A 25,132-nucleotide genomic window follows, 5' to 3' on the forward strand; every position below is an offset into this window, starting at 1 on the left:
TTCACATAGGTGGTCTTTTATGAACTTCATTTTAGGAAGACCAATTACTAGATCCTTTGAGGTTACCTTGTTTAGTAAGTCAAAGTTAATATGAGTTAAGCGCCTATTCCACAACCAAGAGTTTTCACTCATGGTAGCAAGGCACTTAGTATTAACCAAGGACACGTCATCTAAATTTAGCATATAAGTATTATTGACTCCCAGACCCTTAAACATACAGTCCTTCTTCTCATTATGCTCAAATAAACAACAAGTATTAGTGAAAGTGTCTTTCAAACCCTTGTTACAAAGTTGGTTAATTCTAAGAAGGTTGTGTTTAAGACCATCAACAAGCATTACATCATAGATAGTATTAGATGAGGGATTACCTACACTACCTTTTCCAAGAATAGCTCATTTTTTGTTATTTCCATAAGTGACGAACCCATTTTTCTTTGCCACATAGTCAATAAAAAGAGACATATCACCCGTCATATGCCTTGAACATCCGCTATCAAAATACCACATTTTTCGGTAGATTCAAGACATTCAACCTGTAAATTTAAACAAAGGAAATAGGTACCCAATTTTTATTAGGTCCTTGGAAGTGAGTGAAATTAAGGTTGCATTTAGGCAACCATTGAGAGGCTCCTTTAGGAACTAACATCTTTCTAAATTTACACTTTTCAATGGTATGACCCTTTTTGCAACAACAATGACAAGATAGATTATGATGAGATATGCTTTTACCATTCAAATACTTTTTGAAATTTTTATGCTCTTTGTATGAATGATTCAAAGACCTTTCATACTTAGAAGGATCAATAGAAAATGAACTCTTACATAGTAAGGTATTGTCTAATTTGACTCGAAAAACATTTATTTCTTCTTGCCAATAATGACAAGATTCACAACCAATTCTAGAAGATTTTTCATCCTCAATCTTGTCCTTTTGAACATCTAGCATGGATAGCTTAATTGATTTCAACTTCCTTTCAGACTCTAAGACCTTATCTTCTAGTTGCAAAAATATCTTTTCATGTGAAGCTAATTGTAATGGTAAATTTTTTGAGATTAAGATATTGATTAACTTAACTCACAAAGCAAGATTCGTCAGCACACTTTTATTATGTCCAATGGAAAGTGGAAAAGAACGAACAAAACCTAAAGAAGTTTTAAAACAAAACTAATAAAAAGAGATAAGGGTCTGGAGGTTGGTTATGCAAAGAGAATGTATTATCACTCTAAACATCTATAGTACTATATAGTAACCTCTTTGAAAATATGTATATTTTGGCTTGAAAATGGCGTTGTTTGCAAAAGATTGGGAAGGTGAGAAGATAAATGTTTTTAATTTTGTGTTTGCCAAGACTTCCTGAGTCTCATGCCGACGTACCAACAAAGTGAAATGGTGGATAAAAACTTTGTAGTTCATAGTAAAAATAACAAATATATTTGTTTTGATTCATTTTTAATGAAAATATATTTTTTCATTTTAAGGAGAACACTCAACTAGTCACCCACAAGTATGAGAACTTTACATTACCACATAGAAGGGCTCAAACTTGGATAAAATCAACAAGTATGCCATTAACTCTCTTAGGTAGAAAAGAATTATCATCAACACTAAGGGGATATGAGAATTATATCTCAATTATGGAAGTGATTCATGTCTAAACTTTGAGAAAGAGTTTTAAAAGAAAAAAAATGCACAAAGGGCACAAAATTGTTTGAATGTGTTACATATTTTTTTAGTCTTTTGAAATTGATTTTGAATATGCTTAAGATGAATTAACATTTATTAAGAAAAATATTTTGAAAATCACTTGACAAAAGTCAAGGTTTAATAATAAAGTGGTTCAAGTTTGAAAACGAGAAAGTGTTGAAAAGAGAGAGGGGATTTTGAAAATCAAAGAAGGAGAGGAGAAGAAGAGACTATCCTAGAGCATAAAGTAAAATATAGGGAGGAAATATCTAACCAAGAGACATAAATCTTTATGACATAAGTCAAACAAGAATTCCCACCTTTGAATTAAGCCTCAAGCAAGCCAAATAAGCAAAGAATAAACCATGCATCAGACAAAATCAAAGTAACCAAGCCAAGTCTTCAAAACAAGTCCAAAGTCAAAGGTACCAGAAGAATCCAAAGGTCTTAAATCACAAAATCCCAAAAGCAAGGGTCAAGGTCCTAGTTCTGTGAGCAAATTCTTTACTTTGAATAAGTTTTGAATGATAGAAAATTGTGTGATCATTGTCTAATTGTTGGTTGTGCATCATTTTACATGTTTCATTTGTGTTTTTAGCCTATACTATTGTTTCGTGTCTATACATAAAGATCCACATTGATACTTTTCTTAAAAGAACTCATAAAAACTGTTTTGTGTCAGCATGTATCGATACATGTTCTTCTGCATCGATACATAAATTTGTTTTAAATCACAAAACGTTTTTGCTTCAGTATGTATCGATCCATACGAGCCTTGCATCGATACATAAATTTGTTTTAAATCACAAAACGTTTTTGCTTCAGTATGTATCGATCCATACGAGCCTTGTATCGATACATGCTTAGTTAAAATGTTCTATGTATCGATACATACGAGCTTTGTATTGATACATGCTTGTATTAATTCTCAAAAATTAATCAAAGCTACAGTATATATCGATGCATAATCTTTTGTATCAATACATAATTCTGTTTTGTCTACTAACAGCTTCTGTCTTTCACATATAAGAAGTATTTTGACAGCTCAGTGAAATGGCACGAATTCAGAAGTGAAAAACAGTTGTAACACCAATCAAAGGAGTGTGTAGCAGCAATTATTTGAGCAGTTAGAAACCTGAAAGAGACTTCATCTTCTTCATCTTCTCAATCTCTTTTCTTCAAGAACATCAACACATAATCATTCTTGTTCTTTGGATTAAAGGATCAGCGAGATAACGTTCAGTGGAACGATCAAGGATCTAGCCGAGGTGTTCAGTGGAACGATCGAGGATCTAGCTGAATTGAAGGTTGAAGGGGGTTTCGAGGAAAAACCAAATGGTTTGTCCTTCAAGAACTGGAGTGTTCTTGCGGGTTTGTTAGTCACGTTTGCATAACAGATTCAGCCGTAGCGTAAGGTTTGGAAATTGGGTAATTTCGCAAACAGGTCGTGGAACCGGTGAATTGTTTGCAATTTCTTGCAGGAAATTCTTGATCGAGCTCAGATCAAGTGGAGGTTTTATACAAGAAGAAGATCTTGGGATTTAGAATTATGTCTTTGTATCGTAACCTTGTATCAACGAATTCGGCATTATTGATAATTACAGTTCTCAATTTCATTTGAAATTGAGAGGGAGACGTACCCACACACGAGGACGACAGTGGGGAACTTCCTTGCCAAATCTCTGCGTATCGTATTCTTTCCTTATCTCTCTTTACGTTTTCAACAGTTTTGTGATTTCACTTGGTGTGTTGTGGCTGTACATTTCATGATACAATAGTGGCAAGAAAACTTCTTTATCTAAACTCCACCATTGTTCACCATTGATCACATACACACCAAATGTTTGACAAAACTGTCAGCTGAGTTTTATTCATTGGAATCAGAATTTAGTGATAAGTGCATTTGATTTGATAAGATTCTGGTGTTAATATTCTCTATCGTTCCTATTCAAATCCAGCAATAAATTCGCGTGTCTGGTTTTCTAGTAGCGGTTCAGAATAGACGGAAGTTGATTCGGGACTGTAATTTTCCGCTAAGTTTCAATAACTCTGATAAGATTTTTAAATCCGTTTATTTCAAAAGAGGTGATCTATTCACCCCCCCCCCCTCTCGATCACTAGCCACACCATCTAACAAGTGGTATCAGAGCCTGGTTCGCTGGTGTTCTGTGGCTGCCTGTAACAATATGGATTCTGAACCAAAGGGGGCGTATAATAGAGCGCCGATTTTCAACGGTGAAAATAACAGCTACTGGAAAGACTGCATGCGAGTTCATATAAATTCTGTTGATAGGCTAGTATGGGCTTCCATTGAAAATGGTCCTTTTCAAATTACTATGAAAAATGTGGCTGGCGCCATAGTACCTAAACCAGAAGGTGATTGGAATGAGAAAGATGAGAAAAAGTGGTCAAGTGATTGGAGAACTCGAAATATGCTAATTTCAGCACTTGGTGTTGATGAGTATTATCGGGTATCCCATTTCACGACAGCTAAAGAAATGTGGGATGCTTTAGAAGTTGCCCATGAGGGTACTACTGAAGTAAAACAGTCCCACATTAACACACTCAATCAAGAGTTTGAGCTCTTTCGCATGAAACAAGGAGAATCTATCTCCGATATGCAAAAGAGATTTACTCATCTCACTAATCGGTTAAATGCACTTGGAAAACCTGTTTCCAATGAAATAGATACTAATAAAATTCTGAGATGTCTTAGCAGGGAATGGCAACCTAAAGTAACAGCTATTAAGGAAGCCAACGATCTAACGACACTTACGATTACAACTCTGTTTGGAAAGCTGGAAGAACATCAGCAAGCATTAGAAAGTCTTGAAAAGTTTGAGAACAAAAGTAAGAAGGAAAAGGAGAAGAAGAGAGACAAAGAGGGAGAGAAGAAGCCAATAGCTCTTGTGGCCTCTAGCTCTAAGTCCTCACGAAAAGAGCAAAGTGACAATGATTTTAGTAGTGACAAAGATTCGGATGATGAGGAAATGGGACTTTTTGTAAGGAGATATAATAGATTCATTCGAAAGAACGGAGTCAAGCATTCCGATAAAAACCTCATGAAGTTTCGAAGACAATCTACAGATTCAAAACAGGAAGAGAATAAGAAGAGTAGAGGAAAAGGATCTTGTTTTAATTGCGGTAAATCTGGACATTATAAAACAGATTGTCCTATGAAGTATAAGGATCAAGGAAAAGCTCTACCAAAAGGGTACAACAAACAAAGAAGAGCTTACATTTCATGGGAAAGTGATAGTGATTCATCAAGCACACAAAGTTCAAGTGATAGTGATGAAACTGCAAATCTGTGCCTTATGGCTCACACCAAAAATTTGTCCTACCACAAGAAGAAAATCAATGATAAAAAGGTAAAACAAGCCTATTATAATAATTTCTCTTCTATGTCTTTTTCTGAACTGAAAATAGCTTTTGAAAAACTACATAACAAAGCTGTAGATGCTTTTAAAAGATTATCTTCCGATAAACAAATTTTTTCATTTCTGGAAGGTAAAGTATACAAAGCTGAAAAAGATTTAGAATGGTTAAAAGCTAGTATTGCAGAAAATTCAAAAAATATTGACATTGATGGATGTAGTAAAGTTAGGTATTGTGAAGCTTGTCATATTTGGTAAAAAGAGGTAAACACTCTCAAGGTCAAATTGGAAAAAGCTTTATAACCTAAGGTTACTTATGCCGTTGACACTAGGTTGTTTAAGAAGTCATGAAATCCACCATATGTAAAATACTCTTTTATTCCAAAGGATTTAATGAACAAGAATAAACAAACACATCATCATGGTTTATGTCATTATTGTTGTCATGCTGGCCATACCATTGAGAAATGCAAGTTTAGGAGATTTCTTGTTCCTAAAGGTATTTATCAATGGAAGCCAAAAGGCAACCATGTTAGCACTTACCCACTTGGACCCAATGAATATTGGGTACCAACTTCTCTCTTTTGATATTGTAGGATGAGTGCCTTGCTTCCGTAGATAGGAGATAGTTTCTTGACAGCGGTTGCTCAAGGCACATGACCGGTGACATATCGCTTTTTATAGACTTCAAAGCAAAGAAGAAGGGATATGTTACTTATGGAGACAATAACAAAGGAGCTATACTTGGCAAAGGTAGTGTAGGTAATCCCTCTACCACTACTATTTCTGATGTCCATTTAGTAGAGGGGCTTAAACATAATTTGTTAAGCATAAGTCAATTGTGTGACAAGGGTTATAAAGTTTCTTTCACAAAAACTTGCTGCATAATTGAACATGCTGAACAGAACGTTGTGTTTAAGGGTGTAAGAGTAAACAATATCTATATGCTTGACCTTTTTGATGTATCTTTAACAAGTACTAAATGTCTAGTTACCTTGAATGATGATTCTTGGCTTTGGCATAGACGTTTAGCGCATGTTAATTTAGATTTGCTTAATAAGGTTGTATCTAAGGATCTAGTAGTCGGTCTTCCAAAAATAAAATTTTCAAAAGACCACCTATGTGACGCGTGCCAAATGGGAAAACAAACGAGGGTCTCTTTTAAATCTAAAAATGTAATTTCAACTTCACTACCCCTTGAGCTTCTCCATATGGATCTCTTTGGACCTTCTAGGACAAAGAGCTTAGGTGGAAATTATTATGGTTTTGTAATTGTTGACGACTATTCTAGATTTACTTGGACTATATTCCTTCATAGCAAAGATGAAACTTTTTCTGCTTTTAAGAATTTTGCAAATCTGTCCCAAAACAAAATGAATTCCGAAATAGTTACAATTCGTAGCGATCATGGTGGTGAATTTCAAAACTATCACTTTGATAAGTACTGTGACAAGTATGGTATTGAGCATAACTTTTCAGCTCCTCGAACTCCACAACAAAATGGCGTTATGGAGCGTAAAAATTGTGTTTTAGAGGAGTTGGCAAGAACAATGCTAAATGAGGGTGGATTACCATAATATTTTTGGGCTGATGCAGTTAGCACAACTTGTTATGTTTTAAACAGGATCTTAATTCGTCCTATTTTAAATAAAACTCCTTATGAGCTTTTAAAAGGAAGAAAGCCAAACTTGTCACATCTTCACGTATTTGGTTGTAAGTGTTTTGTTTTGAATAATGGTAAGGAAAATATTGGGAAGTTTGATGCAAAAGCGGATGAAGGTATCTTTCTTGGATAGTCACAATCAAGTAAAGCATATAGAGTATATAATAAGCGTTTACTTACTGTTGAAGAATCTGTCCATGTTTCTTTTGATGAGTCTTATTCGAAAAGTGTCGGAAAAGGTATTTCTTTTGATGACGCAGGTGTATCTACAGAAGACATACTCAAGGAAGCTGTTATGGAAACTGATCAGTCCAGAACAGTTGCCCATGAAAAGGAGGAAGATACTAGACATGAAGAAGATGAGGAAGAAAGGACAGCTGAAGTGAACGACCTTCCACCAGCTTGGAAATCTTCAAAAGACCATCCTATTGACAACATCTTGGGAGATATTTCAAAGGGAGTAATGACTCGTTCTAAGATAAGTAATTTTTGTTCTGACTTCGCTTTTGTTTCACAAGTAGAACCTAAAAATGCCAAAGAGGCCTTGATTGATGAATGTTAGCTAATGGCCATGCAAGAAGAGCTTAATCAATTTAAAAGAAATGATGTTTGGGAACTTGTCCCTCGTCCGCGAGATCATCATATCATAGGTACTAAATGGGTTTTTAGAAATAAGCTTGATGAAAACGGAGTGATAACTAGGAACAAGGCACGTTTAGTAGCACAAGGGTATAACCAAGAGGAGGGCATAGACTATGAGGAAACTTATGCTCCAGTTGCTCGACTTGAAGCTATACGTCTCTTGCTTGCCTATGCGTGTTCTAATAATTTTAAGCTTTACCAAATGGACGTAAAGAGTGCGTTTCTAAATGGTGTCATAAATGAAGAGGTATATGTCTCACAACCTCCTGGTTTTGAGAATGCTGAAAATCCAGATTATGTTTACAAATTAAAACGAGCTTTGTATGGTCTTAAACAAGCCCCTCGGGTTTGGTATGAAAGGCTTAGCAAATTTCTAATTAATCATGGATATTCAAGAGGTAAAGTGGATAATACTCTCTTTATTAAACACAAGGGAAAGCATATTCTTTTAGTTCAAGTTTATGTAGACGATATAATTTTTGGTTCAACTAACACACACTTGGTCGAAGAATTTTCTAAGGTTATGCAGGGTGAATTTGAGATGAGTCTTATGGGGGAACTGAATTACTTCCTAGGTCTTCAGATAAAGCAACTTGATGAGGGTACAACAGTATGTCAAACAAAGTACTGCAGAGAACTACTCAAGCGCTTTGGAATGAACGACTCAAAATCAATTGACACCCCTATGCCTACCAACGGAAATCTAGATAAAGATGAGCATGGTAAGAGCGTAGATGTCAAAAAGTTTAGAGGTATGATTGGGTCTCTTCTGTATCTTTCTGCTTCTAGACCTGACATCATGTTTAGTGTTTGTATGTGTGCACGATATCAATCAAATCCTAAGGAATCACACCTGAAAGCTGTTAAGCGTATATTTAGATATCTTCATGGAACATCTAAATATGGGTTTTGGTATTCCAAAGGAAGTGATTGTAGCTTAGTAGGTTACTCCGATTCTGATTTTGCTGGCTGCAAATCAGATAGGAAAAGCACGAGTGGTACATGTCACTTGTTTTCAAACTCCTTGGTAAGTTGGCATAGCAAAAAGCAGGGATCTGTGGCTTTGTCAACTACAGAGGCTGAGTACGTTACAGCCGGTAGTTGTTGCGCTCAGATTTTGTGGCTAAAGCAACAACTACAAGACTTTAACATTCAACTCAAACGTATTCCAATAAAATGTGACAACACTAGTGCCATAAACCTTACTAAAAATCCTGTTTTACACTCACGCACTAAACACATAGAGATTAGACATCACTTTCTTCGCGATCATGTTGAAAAAGAAGATGTTGTATTTGAGCATGTTGATTCTAAAAACCAGCTTGCTGACATTTTCACTAAACCTTTGGCAACGGAACCGTTCTTCAACATTCTTCGTGAATTAGGGATCTTAGATCTCTCTCCATTGATGTCTTAAGCATATTTGCTCTTATTTATATTATGCCTCACCTTGGTTGATGAGATTTGTTTTAGATTTCATTTATACCTCACAAGGTTACATCAACATAGGTAATATCACTCCTTTCTATATCTCTTTTAGAACTATGTGATTGTGTATGTTAGAACAATATTCCTTATTTTCGTTTATGTGAATTTCTTTGCATATATTGTTTGAACATTAATATCTGATTTGTGAATTATACTTGAGCATCATTATCATGACATACTTCATAATGCATAACCATACTGCATAAAAATTAATTAAAATTTGGTTTGGCATCAGTATGGATCGATTCAAAGATGTATGTATCGATTCATGTCTTCTTCATTTCACATCTGTCAAAATTGGTTCAGTATGTATCGATTCATTCGTCGTTTGTATCGATAAATAGACCCTTTAAAAACAAAAATGCGTGACATGGATCGATCCATTCCCATATGTATCGACACATACTGATTGTTTTTGGATTAAATGCATTTTATTTCACTCATGGATCGACACATCAGCAATTCTTATCACATCTTTTCACAACCTTAATATCAGCAGTTCCCCTACCTCTCAAAACCTGCGGCTAACCCTAATCTCCTTCATCATCATTCTCTCCAAAACCCTAAATTCATCTCACTTTTCTTCATTTTCTTCATCACCATGCCTCCAAGAATCATTCCGGCTAGAGCAAGGGGAAAAGGAAAAGGAAAGGATCCGGTTGGCACTTCTCAGCAGTTACCAGAAATTCCTCCAAATGCCTTAGATTTGCTTCATCCTGCAATTGCTACTGAGTTTGAGGATTCTTTCAAGACAAGGTTAGTTATGAAACCCCATGTCTTCGATAAACATGATGCTTTTCACCTGCATCTCAATGATGTGGTTGAACTCCTTAATGCACAAAAACTTGGTTCATTTTTGACTATAAAGGATGATTACCATGAGGATTTTATCCGTGCATTTTATGCTGGCTTACAATCTGGTAAAGGATATATGTTTAAGTGTTCTATTCGTGTCAGAACCTATACTTTTGAGGCTGGTGATTGGGAAACAGTGTTTCAAATTCCGCTTCCGTCGCATAATTTCAAGAATTGGCATGACTTGAAGTTTGATACTGACTTTAACTTGAAGGAGTCTACTCTATCTATCCTGAAATTGGACAGACCGCTGGGTGAGGATGAACATGTTACATCTGGTATGATTAAGAAAATTCCTCGTATACTTCATTGGATTATCTCGCACATTCTGCGTCCAGCAAACAGTGGACATTCTAGGTTAGACAGGGCAGCCATTCATCTCTTGTATATTCTTCAAAATAAGGTTCCCTTGAATTGGGCAAATTACTTTGTGAAGCGTCTCTTTTTCGTGCGTAACAGTGCCAAGAATGTTGCTCTTGGTTATGCGTCTCAAATCATGAAAATTCATACGTTCTGGCATGTTGCAATCCCTTTAGTTCCTCTCATATCACCATCTGCTGCTCAAGAATTTGACTCTTCCACTTTATCTCATATGGGATATCGGTGGGACAAGGAACGTCAATGTTTCTACTTCTTTGAAGGGAAATCCAAAACAAGGATCTATAATTTTGATGTGCCTTCTGAACAAATTCATGTAGTTGAAGACCAACCTGATGAAGAAATGCATGATGTGAACGAAACAGATGTGCCTGCAACTGATGACAATGCTGGCTGGGGTGATTGGGTGCCACAAAGGTGGTCTCCAACCAACTATGTACCTGAACCAACGGTTCCTCCGTTCTCCGGCGGTGCTTCATCTTCAACACCTACTGCGCACCTAACTCAAATGCTTCAACAAATGGAGCTTGCCAACCAAGAACGCCATGAAGAGGCACGATCTTGGCATGTACAACAAACTGAGTGGCATAAGGAGCATCGTGAGTGGCATGGCGATCATACACGGATGTACCATAACCAACACTCTTGGCACACGGACTTGGTTAAGTGGCACCAAGTCTTCTACAATGAAATGTCTGGTTTTATGGACGACTGCTGTGCCAATCCTGGTATTATGGACAGATTCAGAAGTGTTGAAGTTCAGGACCGATTCAGGCACTACACCTTCATGGGCCACAATCCAGATGCAATGCCTCCTCCTCCGCCTCCGCCAAGCTTCAGAGGTCCTGATAGAGATGACGAGGAGTCCTGTGGTGGCTATAATCCACATTAAACCATCATCATTTCATTTCACTGCATTTCATTGCATGTTGCTTGAGTTTTTTTTTCTTTTCAGATTAGTTGCACCTTATATGTCTTGGCTTATGTAATTTTTAAAACACTTTCTACTAGTTAAATGCTTATTTCCTTCTGCTTACTTCTGGTGTTATTGCCCTTATTTGTCATTCTTTGTGAGTGATTCTTTACTTTTTAAGCTTCCTTCTTTGTGATTGTTAGCTTCTTTATCATTTTTGTTGTATCCTGCTACAACATGTTGCCTTGATAAAACTGTTTTTTTTCTTTTTGATGTTGACAAAGGGGGAGAAATGCAGATGTTGACAGATATGCACAAACTCAGGGGGAGTATCACACATCTTGCTAAAAATTTGCCATCATAAAAAAGGGGGAGTTTGTGAGCAAATTCTTTACTTTGAATAAGTTTTGAATGATAACAAATTGTGTGATCATTGTCTAATTGTTGGTTGTGCATCATTTTACATGTTTCATTTGTGTTTTTAGCCTATACTATTGTTTCGTGTATATACATAAAGATCCACATTGATACTTTTCTTAAAAGAACTCATAAAAACTGTTTTGTGTCAGCATGTATCGATACATGTTCTTCTGCATCGATACATAAATTTGTTTTAAATCACAAAACGTTTTTGCTTCAGTATGTATCGATCCATACGAGCCTTGCATCGATACATAAATTTTTTTTAAATCACAAAACGTTTTTGCTTCAGTATGTATCGATCCATACGAGCCTTGTATCGATACATGCTTAGTTAAAATGTTCTATGTATCGATACATACGAGCTTTGTATCGATACATGCTTGTATTAATTCTCAAAAATTAATCAAAGCTACAGTATGTATCGATGCATAATCTTTTGTATCGATACATAATTCTGTTTTGTCTACTAACAGCTTCTGTCTTTCACATATAAGAAGTATTTTGATAGCTCAGTGAAATGGCACGAATTCAGAAGTGAAAAACAGTTGTAACACCAATCAAAGGAGTGTGTAGCAGCAATTGTTTGAGCAGTTAGAAACCTGAAAGAGACTTCATCTTCTCAATCTCTTTTCTTCAAGAACATCAACACATAATCATTCTTGTTCTTTGGATTAAAGGATCAACGAGATAACGTTCAGTGGAACGATCAAGGACGACAGTGGGGAACTTCCTTACCAAATCTCTGCGTATCGTATTCTTTCCTTATCTCTCTTTATGTTTTCAACAGTTTTGTGATTTCAGTTGGTGTGTTGTGGCTGTACATTTCATGATACAATAGTGGCAAGAAAACTTCTTTATCTAAACTCCACCATTGTTCACCATTGATCACATACACACCAAATGTTTGACAAAAATGTCAACTGAGTTTTATTCATTGGAATCAGAATTTAGTGATAAGTGCATTTAATTTGATAAGATTCTGGTGTTAATATTCTCTATCGTTCCTATTCAAATCCAGCAATAAATTCGCGTGTCCAATTTTCTAGTAGCTGTTCAGAATAGACGGAAGTCGATTCGGGACTGTAATTTTCCGCTAAGTTTCAATAACTCTGATAAGATTTTTAAATCCGTTTATTTCAAAAGAGGTGATCTATTCACCCCCCCTCTCGATCACTAGCCACACTGTCTAACAAGTTCTAAGTCCATAACTCCATAATAATACTAAGGATAGTAACCTTAAGTCCATGGATATAGAGAATCAAATTCTTTAGAGGTTTTTCCTTTATTAATGTCTTTAAAAGAGGAAAAAAAAGCCCAAATGGACAAAGGAAAAGGAGCATAAACATAAACAAAGACCCAAGTGGACAAAGAGCAAATAACATAAACATAAACAAAGGCCCAAACGGACAAAGAGCAAATAGGCTAAACATAAATAAAATGATATGAGATGCTAAAATAAAAGTATAAGATAAATGACATTAAAGTAAAGTTAATACAATAAAAATGTAAGTAAATGTTGTTAGTGATCAACAAAAGAAAGATTGTTTGTTATTTTTTGGAGAACACTCAACTATTCACCTATAAGTATGAAAATATGGACCTTAATATCACCTATGAGAAGGGCTCCAACTTGGATAAAATCAACAAGTATGCCATTAGCTCTCATAAGTGAAAAGGAAGCAATATTTTCACACAATACCATGAGGAGTAGGAGACTTACAATCTCACTTATGAAAATGACTTACTTTAGGGACAAATTTAATGCTATTTTAAGCAATCCTAATTGGACTTATGTAGAAGTCACAAGTATCTGAGGCCGGTCAATAATAATATTTGTGTTAATACATATTGGAGAAATGATATGTAAATCATTCTTCTAAAACTATGCCACAAAAAAAAGAGAATTGATCAAGCACAAAGGATAGGAGAGTGGTCAATTACATTAATCAATACTTCATAATACTTTGGACAAACTTATACATCAATCGAAAGTATCTTAAATGATCCATGATAAATTAAGAGGTAGATTTGAAATGATGAAAGTTCATCAAACATGAATTCATACATCATAAACAAGATGGACACAAACTATCCAATTGATCAAGAGGAAAAGAAAAAGATGAAGAAGAAGAGGACAAGAGAGATCACATCCAAATTGGATCAAAGGTTTGATCAAGTAATCATCAAAATCAATCATCCATTTTGGTGTATTAAGGTTTTCACCCCATTAACACCCAAGATCCATTGAGTTTGCTGAGACCTATGATCAAAACAACTATGATCCAAGGTCAACAGAAGTCAATTAAGGTCAAACAATTGACAAAATGCAATAAAATAAAATAAAATGCATTAAAAACATTTTTAAAATTAATTTTAAAAGGGAAATAAAAGAGAAAATCCATAAAGTCCTTCAAAACACCAAATAAATGGCCAAGAAAATTATGGAAGGTTGAAACTAAAATAAGAAGCAAATAATAAATTTTTCATAATTTAAAAATGCATAAAAGTATTTTTAAACCAATAAAAAAAGGTGTAGCGGTGTATTCGTCGCTATATGATTTATTGATTAAACCATAAGCAAAGCATACAAAGAAATCGAGTCGCCACCGCACTTTTATTTATCCAAAGGACTGGCTAAAAAGCGAACAAAAGCCTAAGAAGTTTTACGCGTAGAAAACTAATGAAAAGATCAGAGAGTCTGGGTAAGGGGTAAATTACGCAATGGGAAGGTGTTAGGCACCCACTACGTCCTAGGTACTCCTAGGGAGCCCTTTTCACACTTGTTGTATAAAATTGTTATTTGTTATGAAATATTTATTGTGCAAACATGATTGGGATGATGAGAAAAGAATATACAATTTAATTATTTTTGTGTTCGAACGGATGAACCCGTTGCCTACGTACCTTCCATCAAAGGTAAGGATCAAAACGCCGTAGTTCGGCTAAAAGATTTCCAAAAGTTAGTGGATTCAATTTTAAACACAAGCCTTAAGGTCTTACGTTATCCACGGGAGAAAACTCAACCTTATACAAACAACAAGTCCACCATGTGAGAAAAGCTTCAACTTGCTAGTGAGGGGTTAACCCTATAATAAGCAAGGAAGACTTACAATTCAATCAACTAAGGACAAATAGGTGAGATTGACATCAACCAACTAGGATAAATCAAACCTATGGCTAATGTATGAAAACTTAACAAGAATGGACAAAGCCACAAAACACTTGAATGGGTGAAATTAATTGATTATGAGTATTCATGAAAGTAGGGTCAAAGTATGATTAAGATTGATTCAAAAGAAGTATTATGAAATGGAGTTTGAAAAAAGTCAAGGACTTGGGGTCCAGGTTTTTAATTTAAAAGCATGAAGATGTTTGCACAATATTTATCTCAAGTTTTGAAAGTAATGTATGAAAAGGTTTAGGACGAAATGGATGAATGGATGAAGATGGAGTGTAAAACTTCCTAGAAGGTTCACCTCTTGAAATCATATAGAAGATGACTCAAGTGTGTCCTTTGGAATAGGCAATGAGCAATAATAAACAAGCAAAGGAAGAAAGTCAACAAAAACGGATACCGGATGCCAATCACTGGACTTATACCAATCTCCTAAAACAGAACTGGATATCAGAGGCCACTCTATGGACTTATACCAATCTCCTCAACAAAGAAATAAAAAAGTGGATACCGGATGCCAATCTATCTGGGCTTATACCAATCTCCAACAAAAACAAAGCAAATGCTTGGATGTCAGATGCCAATCTATCTGGGCTTACTCTAACCTCCAACATATGATCATAGGAAAACAAATGCCAAATTACACGGACTTACAATTGCATCCTCACATACAACAAACAAATGCATCAAGCAAAGAGATGATGAGTGGCCAATGAAATGGTCTTATACTCACTTCCATATCATAGGAACAATGGCCAATGAATGGTCTTACAATTGTCCTCAATGGGAAATCAACAAAGATATGTCACAAAGACAAATGAAATGATCATGCAATAATGAGCAATTAATGATGATAAATGCACAAAGCATGCAAGCAGACATGGGCATATGAAATAAGTAGTCAATCAAACAAAGTCATTCAGCACACTCTATAACCAAACAATGAGGCTCATACAAAGGGTTAGGCATTAAAGCCAACTGGAATAGGGTTAATGGTGCTCTTAACCTTGACATTGAGAGCCAAGGTGAAGCAGATGAAAGGATATGAGGAGTGTGCCTCATGCTCTTATCCCTGGTCAGGGAGAGCTTTGAATATCAGAAGGTGTGGGAGTTCAGAAAGTAGGAACTCTCTCCACAAGTTATTGACTCGATAGATCTTGGGTTTTTACTCACTATGCATCAACACAAGTGGTGTGAGCAAGGTGAGTGACTCACAGAATAGTAGGAGATAGGTTACATATCTCTTTTGTCTACCAATTGCCTTATTCAAAGGACTTTTCCTGCTTGGGACAAAAGTAAACAAGCAAAAACATCGCCTCTTAAGGAGGACTTCAGACAGTTGCCTGGCCAAGTAACAGGCCAGGTCTTCCAGACTACATGAAGACAAGAGATTCTACCTCAATGCAAATGCTATCAAGCAAAGCAAAGCAAGTTCTTAAAAGAACTGAGCAACTAATGGTACCTGAAATCAATCAAGTAAAATTAGTATACAATTCAAACTCAAAACCAATATAAGATAAGGATCAACAGAATCAGTCAAATGTGCAATGCACAAAGCTCAAAGCATATGAGCTAGACATCCTACAAAAACAAACAAGTTAGTTCATGATAATCAATCAAACTCAAGCAACTTGCATAAAGCTCCTTGAAGCATTTGCTTCTTAACCTGAAAAACCAAACTCAAACATGAGCAACAAGACCACTAGGACAAGCCTAGGGTCAAAAAGAGATAAGAAATCCAAAACAGCAAGTGAAAGATATCCAAAATCAAGTTCAAACAATTAAGAAACAAACCCAAGTGGTTTCATGTTCATATCATTCATCATTATCATTTCACAAACAAATTAGGTCAAAACATGTCATATGGAATCTCAAAGGAGTCAACAGAAAGATTCAAGTCAAATCCAATCACAAACATTTCAATAAATCCTCAAATAAATCATGATCAAACATCATCCATAACATGATAAGCATACCAAATTTCAGCTCATATGGATCAAGAGAAGTAGGTCAATGAAAATCACAAAGTCAAAGCAAGTTCAAGTAGACTCATACAAAGCATCAAAACATGCACCAACTTCAATAAATCATAAAACAGTGACAACACATGATAAATGAATGGGACTAAAACCATGACAAACTCTAAGATGTCTACAATTCACATGTCAAATTTCAAGTCCATCCAATTAAGCATTAGAATTTCACAAAGCATATAACATCATATGTCACAAAAAGTCAACAAATGACCAAACAGGGGAGAAAATTCCAATCAAATAGGAAATGCCATCAATAATTCCAGAAAAATTCACATGTATTCTCAACATCCACAAGTATGGTCATGCAAAAATCCAGACCATTTTGAGTTCAATAAGCATGGTAATTAAAATCATGAAGTTGGACATGAATGGTGTGACACAAATTGTCACACCTCTATTCAAAAAAACATATCTCCAGAACCAGCAATGATAAATTCACAAACTCTACCCCAAAATCACCATGAACATGTCTAGTTTAAGCACAAAAAATTTCAGCCTCATTGGATTAAGTATCATCATTTCACAAGCAATTTGGCAAGGCATACATAAAATGGACACACATGAACAAACCCTAGCACATTTAAAAATCCACACGTGCAAAAAATTTGGAAAAATCACCACAATAAACTAGAGATCAAGAGAAGCAATCCACAAAAAATCCCATCAAATTTGGATTAAAATTGAGTGACTTATGATTTTTCTAAGTTGCCATGCCAAAATGAAATAAATAATGAAATAAGAGAATGAAATAAATTAAATTAAAACCGGCAATGGCACAATGGTAAATACACGGCCACTTAAGTGAAACGCCGCGTTTCACTTAAGGGCGTGTCAGCTGGTGATTGGTCATGGCCAATGAAACAGGGAAATTCACATGCAGACTTCCCTTCCAAAACGCGATTCTGGGTTTAAAGTTAGGGTTTAAGCTACAGTAGCATGCTCATCATCGTGCTGAATCAAATTTCCCAGAATTTGGAAACAAGCAGGGCATTCGAATCATCTAATCACGTACATCACAAATCCAACATTCATTTTCATTAACTCATACTAACAAGGATGAATCGAGCACAAACACATTTAACCAACAAACTTCAAAACAGTGTTTCTCTCTCAATAATCAATGGTTTTTCATGATTTAAGTTTTATTGTACTCAGCATGGCAAGACCTTTCTAAAGCATAGCATGATTTTAAGAATGGCTAGGTTCGAAATTTTACCTAGCTTGAAGAACAGTGATGATTTCGTGGTCCTTTGGTCTCAAAAAGCTGAAACAGATGCACAAGGAGGTTTGTATTGATGAATGGAAGCAAGACTTGAAGCTCAGCTGGCACGATTTAGCTCAACCACAAAGCTGCCATGGATGAAGCTTAATGGAACAGTGATGGAGAAAGGCTTTACAGTCGTGATCTTACCCTTGCAAAAGCTTCAACAAGGTTGGTGAATGATGAATCAATGGATAGTAGCACAAGTTCCTTGAATATTTTCAGAAAAAGTTAAGATGAAAAAGTGAGAGAGTTTGAGAGAAAAATGAATTTGGATCTGGTTTGGTGAACAGTGGCTAGGGTTTCTCTACCAGAAATGTGAAATATATACCCTGTTTAACATCCTTAAGTTTTTGTTTAGTGGAATGGTAATGGGATTTGGTTAAATGAAGTGTTTTTGCTAATTTGTGAAATTCACTTAAGTTGCATGTGCATGGCTCTACAGTGCGAAATGGGCTTTAACACATATCCAAAACATGATTTCTGAACATTGGCAAATGGTAAAATGCATTGGAAATGATTAATTTGAAAAGTCACTTTTTCACCTCCTCTTTTTAAATTCAAACCACTTGAAAAAGGCCATTTTGATTGGTTGATTTTTGGTGAATTGTGATGAAGGATTTGGATAGAGCACATCAAATATGACTTGTAGAAAAAAACCTCACTCAATTTGGCCAAATGGTTTGGAAGATATGCCACTTTGAAGTTCAAAAATTTTTGAGAATGATTTGATCATAACTTTCCAACCATAAATGAGAAATGAGTGTTCATGGACTTTTTGGAAATGGGAGAACAAGATCTTCAACTTTCATGTTGGACAAAAATTCATTTGAAGCTTGTATGATGAAGTAAATTTGAGGAGAAGAACTTTCCATTTTTGGCAAATTCCAATTACAGGTCAACTTTCTATTTTTGGAAATTTCTTGTCTGACTTCAAATTCTTCACTGTGGATGTTTGACATGTTATATGAGGCTTATATGGACATGAATGAGACCTCTCAAACCAATTCCCACCATCAAATCACTGATTAAATGCACAGTTGACCACAGTTGACTTTGCTTGACTTCAGTTGACTTTGTTAGGGTTTTGGTTGACTGAACCATGTTCTGATGAATTCCAAGCCCCTACCACTTGATATCTTGATCCAAAATGATGTCACAACTCATATGAACTCTTGATGAATGATCATGGTGCCCAAATTCTTCAAGAATGGCCACCATCTATCGCAATGACTGACTTTGACTGATTTGACCTAGCTTGCTTCATCTGCAAGTAACATGGTTAGATGACAATATTTTTATACCTTTGGTTAATAGACAGATGAAAAGCAATGATACACAAATGCAATACATGCTTGGTGATCAAGAACCAACCTCACAAGATAACCCATCCACTAAGAGGGAAGCAAAGGTGCACAAAGATCCTTGAGGCAATGATATGGTATGATATGATGCCATGAGGGATCTTAGGGAAAAAATTGGGGTCTTACAAAAGGGAAAAAAGATAATATTCAAGAAAAATAGAAAATCAAGAAAACAAAATGCTAAAAAATAAAAATCAGATGAAGAAAAATAAAATAAAATTTTAGAAATTATTTTGGTATTTTTTGGATGCAAAGTGAATTTTTTATGAATTTTAAAAGAAAAAACAATTTTAAATGAAAAAAAAAAGTAAAATCAGAAAGAAAAAAAAAACACTGAGCGTTGGATCTGACCTCAGTAATTGACGTGGAAGATCCAACAATCCTTATGCTGGGGCGCACGATGGAGTTTATCAAAAATGAAATACGAGATCTAATTTAAAATAGACCAATCAAAACATTTCAAATTGCCACCGTGGATACAAACTTAGGGAATTTTAGAGAAGTTTCATAAGCAAGCAAGCCATGAAAAATAAAGTTAAATGATGAATACGATCAATCAACACCAGATAAGTTAGGGGAAAACATCAGAGAGTGAAGGACTACACTATGGTAACTTGTTTGAGTTTAAATGATGCTCAGAACTACCTTGTCTAAATGGTGATCATAAGTTGATGAAGCTTAATCTGGTCAGGGCACTTCATAAGGTCTCAAAGCTTGGGAATTGTTGCAAAAGCTTCAGAGAAGTCCGTAGGTGCTAATGGAATCAAGAAGTTGGATTGAAATAAGTTGGAATTTAAAACACGATAGTTCAATTTTCTGGAAAATTTTTAGAGTGAAGTAGGGATTTCTTGGATCTCAAAAGCTTGGAAATGAATGCAATACGTTGCTCTATTTATAGGGAATGTGTTGGGATCCAAATACATGCGGAATGAAGCTCAATTCATGCAAAACAAATTTGATTAGAATGTGTGAAAAGTGTGACTTCCAATCCATCAAAACTCAGCCAAATGACGCGTTTTAAGAGTCAATTAACTTCTGGAGACTTGATTAAACATGTTTAGGTCCAAAACACGTGGTAATTTGGCTTGCTATTGAGATTAGTGAATTTCACATTTCGGATCAGGGTGATTTCTTCAGCTCCAAGTCACCTTATTCGACTCAATGGGATATCTTGCTCATGAGGCTTTTTGGTCCCATTCTTATTGCAATGTGTTGGCATCATATCAAAGATTATAATGTGCCAAGAAAGGTTGCATTTGAATGCTTGAGCACAAAGTTATGGCATGTTGAAGTTGGCACGAAAACCTGGTCATGTAACTTAGAAAATTCTAAGTCCTAAGTGGCTGAAAATGACTTATAATGTATCAAAGAATTCCATGGCCTTCAAAGCATAATTTGACTTTGATCCTTGTGGAAAACGTGTAGAGGACATAACAAATGATATTGTGTAAAAAGAATTAGCCTCAAATGTTGAAATTTGAATAAGTTATAATCCTTGAAAGTTGAGAAAAAGTCACTTGAACATAGGTCAAATTTCACTAAGTCCACAAATCACCTATAATGTCTTCAAACTTTTGATGATCCTCCAAGCATAACTGGATTTTGTCTTGTAAAGAGAAGTTATAGAGTATATTGAGAAGAGTCATATGAAAAAAGAATCACTAAAAATGTTGAGAATTGAAGGAGTTGTTATAGTTTGAACCTAATGTTCACATGTTGACTTTTTGGTCAAACCTCTTAGGATAAACTTGTGCGCTTGGACTTTTCTTGAATTTAAAGGTACATGGATGATCATATGAACTCAAAATAAGATGTCATTGAATTTATATTGATTAAATTGCTCAAAATTTAAGGTAGCTTATTGAAGAAGGCATGTAAATAAACACATGAACCTTTGCCTTTTCTTGAGAAGATAAGAAACAAAAATTTGAGATGCTCTTGATCAAAATGAGATTTAAAGGTGATTGAGAGCCTTAGAGATCATTCTTTGAGTGATAGCACCCTTGAGAACCAATGTTTGACCATAATTTGCTGAGGAATCAAAGAAAACCTAGCTGAGGAGCCATGTTTGATGCTCTTGATGAAAAGCCTTATCTTGCACAATAAACTTAAAGAAAACAAAATATATTTTTCTATTTTGATTAGTGGTTAGATAAGAAATGAATCATATAAACATAACGATAGAATACCAACAAAGATATGCTTGATGATCACTATAAAAGTCAAACCCAGAGATGAGAGAGAGTGGACAGAGATTTGATGTTGTTTGTATGCAAAGACCCAAATGATATATGGGATCCTAGGGTTAAAAATTAGGGTATGATATATGCCCCTATTTAAGTTTCTTCAATTAGGAGATATGAAGATGGAGATCTTCGTCTCGATGAGATTGAGGAGACTTAAATACAAAAAACCAAAAAAAATTCCCTAAGATAATGTAAAAAAGCTTATGATATGAATGAATGCAGGCCAGGATCTTTGTGGGAATGTAGCGCCACGCGAGACAAAGAAATGCTGGAGAAACAAGGAAACTGAAATTCTGCAGGGGAATAACAGATTCCAAAGGAGGAACCCAGCTGGCGACAAATAGAGTTCCACAGGGGAAACAAATTGACTTGGGAATAACTATTGTATTGGAAAGAAACCAATGCATGGTTAGAAAATAAACGAACCAAAGACCCAACAGGGGAAGACTTACCAAAGCAACACTCCTTCGGGGAAAAGATCAATCAAAGGGGATGCCTAACTCCACTTGGGGATAGATTACCTAACTATCATCCAAGTGATAGCTTAACAAAGGTAATAAGCTTGAAAGGAAAGATTACCAACTACCAGCTAAGCGATAGCTTAACAAAGGTAACCAACCATGGTAAGAGGAAAATTACCTAAACCATCAGCCAAGTGATAACTTAACAAAGGTAATGAGCTTGAAAGGAAAGATTACCAATTACCAACAAAGTGATAGCTTAACAAAGGTAACCAACCAAGGTAAGAGGAAAATTACCTAACTATTAGCCAAGTAATAACTTAACAAAGGTAATGAGCTTGAAAGGAAAGATTACCAACTACCAGCCAAATGATAGCTTAACAAAGGTAACCAACCAAGGTAAGAGGAAAATTACCTAACTATCAACCAAGTGATAGCTTAACAAAGGTAATGAGCTTGAAAGGAAAGATTACCAACTACCAGCCAAATGATAGCTTAACAAAGGTAACCAACCAAGGTAAGAGGAAAATTATCTAACTATCAACCAAGTGATAGCTTAACAAAGGTAATGAGCTTGAAAGGAAAGATTACCAACTACCAACCAAGTGATAGCTTAACAATGGTAACCAACCAAGGTAAGAGGAAAATTACCCAACTATCAGCCAAGTGATAGCTTAATAAAGGTAACCAACTAAAGGTAAGAGACTTATTACCTAACTATCAGCCAAGTGATAACTTAACAAAGGTAATAAGCTCAAAAGGAAAGATTACCAACTACCAGGCAAGTGATAGCTTAACAAGGTAACTAACCAAAGGTAAAAAAGAAATTATTACCTAACCATCAGCCAAGTGATAGCTTACCAAAAGGTAATAAGCTCAAAAGGAATGATTACCATCTAACATCCAAGTGATAACTTAACAAAGGTAACCAACAAAAGGTAAAAAGAAATATTACCTTACTATTAGCCAAGTGATAGCTTAACAAAAGGTATAAAGCTCCAGGGATCAAAGTTCAACCCAAGAATAAAATGGAGAGAAACGGTCAAATAAGACTCAATCCAATGAGGAAATAAACTCAAATGGGGATTAATTCCATCCAGATAATGAATTTGAAAGAAAACTGAAACAAAACCTTCCACGAGGATCAAACTCCATGGGGAATTATAAAGGATAAGTGATTTCTACCTAAGGTCGATACTTTATTAGAATGAGGACGCACACACTCTGCAGAGAGAAAAACACCAGAGAGAGGGGAAGCACCAAGGAATGCAAGATACACAAATAAACACCATGATGCTATGCACATGCGTATGAGTATGTGTATAAATATGCTTGACAAAACATGCACAAAAGGGTTAGTTCGATAGCACAGTACAACCAGATACTCGACTAATCTCAATAAGGTGGAGATACTACTGGAGATCTTGCTAGGGATTCAACTGAAGAAAACCTTACAATGATCATAAACCATCAAAGGAGCTAAATCCTGATACAAGGCTTGAATCCTTATGGAGAGAGAAAAAAGATATTGTTTGGAGACCCAAAGATAATCTTCTAAAAGCATGAACTCTACTCCGAGCCAAGGAAAGGTTTTTCGGGGATAAGAAGCATCTGAACAAACTCTGCTTTTACTTTAACGGGGTGTGAGTGACGCAGTGTAAAACCTAATTACACAAAAAGCATTAGTTCTCCCTGAAAAGGAGGTGATCCAGATAACCGCATGGATAAGCTCACACTAACCCGTCAATTTAAGATCCAATTCCGTATTTTCTTTGGGAAATATTGGGAAGGAATTGGAATGGAATAATATTGATTCATATAGAAAAAAAGGTTTTCTATTGATATTGATTTAAACAGTATACTTACAACATAGGTAGAGAGAGAAAAAACCAGTCCGACGCTGAATGCGGGGCGAAGCATATGGTTGCCGGGTTGGTTAAATTCTATTAATGAGAATAGTAATTCTCTATTCTTAACAATAGGGCCTGGAGACTTCTTGGTTCATCATGCTATTGCTCTTGGTTTACATACAACTACACTGATCTTAGTAAAAGGTGCTTTAGATGCACGTGGTTCCAAGTTAATGCCGGATAAAAAGGATTTTGGTTATAGTTTTCCGGGTAGCATGGGATGCGTAGTGGGTGAGAAAATAACTCAGTTGATCGAATATGCTACCAATCTACTTTTACCTCTTATTATAGTATGTGCGTCCGGAGGAGCGCGTATGCAAGAAGGAAATTTGAGCTTAATGCAAATGGCTAAAATTTCTTCTGCTTTATATAAATATCAAATCATTCATAAGGAAAAAAATCATGTCTTAGGATAACACTAAGCTCCACTCTTCAAGATCTTACCATCCTTGAGATCACTATGGACAATCCTCTTTTAAATTCGCAAGTCGAGGAAAATATTTTTGGTAAATTTCAAAAAAACAATTGTTTATATATATTTTGTTTAAAAAATTATTATAAAAACTAAATGAAATTTCGTAAACTGAAACAAGATATGAACAATAAACAAATGGGCAAAAAACTCAAATTTTATTGATAGAATGGTAGTCTGCAAATGGTGTGACTCCATGGATTATTACAAAGTTAAAAAATGGTAAATACATGGAAAGGGCTACATTGAAATACAATGACCACTATTCTCCCTAACAACTTTAAATTCCAATATACTTAAAACTTTGGTCGAGGATGACTGAATGATAATCTTTGATAGGAATTGTTGCTTCAAATGATCAAGTCTGGACTGATGTAGTTACTTTCCATAATCCCTAAATTTTTCCTAGATTTTCCTTTCGGGTATTCAATCTATCGGGATGATTATTTTTTGTTTATGTCTCTAACTTTTGCCTGGACCGCCCTTTTGGGTTTTCAATCCACCGAGACACTCATTTTTGCCTAAGCCGCCCTTTCGGGTTTTCAACTTAGCGAGCTTTTCTTTTACTTTTCTAGGTAAGGTATTTCTTGACTGCATCAAAATTTACAGGATGAGGGATCTGCTCACCATCCATAGTCATAAGAGTCATTGCATTTCTAGAGAAGGCTCACTTAACAACATATGGGACTTCGGAATTAAGAGTCCACTTGCCCCTAGAATCAATGTTGAAAGACAAGATCTTCTTGAGCACGAGGTCGCCTTCTCTGAATACGCAAGGTCGAAC

Source organism: Lathyrus oleraceus, chromosome 1 (assembly GCF_024323335.1).
Source record: "Lathyrus oleraceus cultivar Zhongwan6 chromosome 1, CAAS_Psat_ZW6_1.0, whole genome shotgun sequence".
NCBI classification, from domain to species: Eukaryota; Viridiplantae; Streptophyta; class Magnoliopsida; order Fabales; family Fabaceae; genus Lathyrus; species Lathyrus oleraceus.